General features: G+C 42.6%; 1 long non-coding RNA gene across 1 annotated transcript in view; it reads left to right on the top strand.

Moving 5' to 3' along the window:
- The window catches only part of LOC118002444, a 35,541-nt gene that overhangs the window by 30,232 nt on the left and 3,360 nt on the right, over positions 1 to 1,949 (top strand). The gene's annotated exons all lie outside the window — the stretch shown is intronic.

Consider the following 1,949-nt stretch of genomic DNA (forward strand, 5'->3'; position numbering starts at 1 on the left):
ACAGGCTCCATGCCCAGCATGGAGCCCACCACGGGGCTCAATCTCACAACCCTGAGTCAAAATCAAGAGTTGGATGCTTAACTGACTGAGCTACCTAGGCGCCCCTGTTCTTCTGTTTCTAAATCTTGCTTTCTTACCCCACTTGTATGTCTGTCACAATCTTCCCGTGTGACATCGGGAGCCAGAAGCTGGTGAGGCTTTTCTCACAAGGGTACCTTGTGAGCATGATTATGATAAACAGAAACCATGTATCTTGTGGGCGTTTAGTACATGTGAAACCACTCAGCCCACCACCAAGATGTGGCAAATGGCCAGAGTGGGGGGCACAGGCAGAGAAGGTGTGTGGGTCCCTATGCATCCTGTCAATGCTTAATGAATAACTCCCTTTCAGTAGTGCCCAGCCTAGCCAGATCTATAGAGTGTAGGGTAGAAACTAAGGTGAGGTCTCAGAACCAGGAAGTCACACCCATGTTAATATTTAGAAAACAGTGCGGTTATAATAGCTTCTTTTCTAGGCTCCCTAATGAAAAGGGGTAGTGTGGTTCAGTCATGAAAGCTTCTGAAAAGACTCTTTGACACGAAGGCTCTTAGCTCCACTCTTCATGTTGGCCCTTGATTATATCAGTGGATTAATAAGCAGTTGCTTGTTCTGCCTTTGTGTGCTTGGATCCCCCCACCCTCAGCAAGGCTAAGGGTTCCTTGAGGGAGGTGACAAGTTTGTGCATTTTTCTGTTTTCCTCCCATCTCAGCGCCTGCTCCTTGTCACATGACAAGAGGTGCTCTCTCAACCTTGACTTCAATTAGAATCATCTGGGGAAACAAACACATTTTCATGTGCAGTCCCCACCCCTTGAGCTTTTGATTTAATTAGATTGGGATGAGGCCTGAATGTGTTTATTCTTTCTTCTGGAATGAACTTTTGTGTAAGTACAAAAGTACTTTTGTCCAAAGAAATGTTACAAGTTCATCATTAGTACACTTCAACTTATTACAAATTTTCATTACAATTTTAATTGTTGCAAAATGTTCCACAGAGTACACCTATTTAACCATTCACCTGCCATTTGTTGAACATTTAGTTTGTTTCTGATTTTTAGCTATTACAAAAGGAGACATAATGAGAGAATTCTTCACATAAATTTTCCTTATTTGAGGCATCTTGCTTTTCACCAGGAGAAATTCCCAGAAGTTTTATTACTGGACAAAATAATATGAAAGTATTTTAGACTCTTCATACTGTCTAACTGCTTTTCTAAAGGCTCTTAACCAATTCACACTCCTTCCAAAATGGATGAAAATTTCTATTTTATCCAACATCAGTCATTTGCTAACATAACAAAACATTTATTCTCTATTTCAATGTATATATCTATATTTGAGGCTTATATTTTTTCAAAGCTCCCCAGGCAATTCTAAGGTGGAGTCTGGGTGGAGAGCAAGAGTAGGCTGGACTAAAAGTTGCCAGGTGCTGTGGCCCCTTTTCCTCAGCCTCTGGAGACCCTTTGCTCTGATACAAAGGCCCAGGAAAAGTGCCCCAAGGAAATGGGCACCACGGTAAGGAGGAGGTTTCTTTCTAAGGCCTAGGCCAAGTAGGCTCAAGTCATCCTCCCTGGCTCTTCCTAGGGAGGGGCCTGTCTCCTCTGGCTGCCTAGGGTTGGAAGTGACCCAATGAGAACCAAGAGAACATAGCCCCAAAGAGGGAGAACAGGGGAAAAAAAGGAACCGTTCTGCATCATCAGGAGCTTGGAGCCTCTCCCCCAACTCTCAGAGAGTCTACTTCCCTGCCCTGAGGCCTGAGTCACAGAAACCTCTGGCTGTGCTGACCACCACCATCAAACGTGCCTCCTCCATACCGTATCCCCATAGTCGTGGTTTTTTAAATTGCTTTTTTATTTTTAAAATTTTATTTATTTATTTATTTATTTATTTATTTATTTATTTATTTATTT

Source organism: Mirounga leonina, unplaced genomic scaffold (assembly GCF_011800145.1).
Source record: "Mirounga leonina isolate KUSES-001 unplaced genomic scaffold, KU_Mleo_1.0 Mir_82, whole genome shotgun sequence".
Classification (NCBI taxonomy): Eukaryota; Metazoa; Chordata; class Mammalia; order Carnivora; family Phocidae; genus Mirounga; species Mirounga leonina.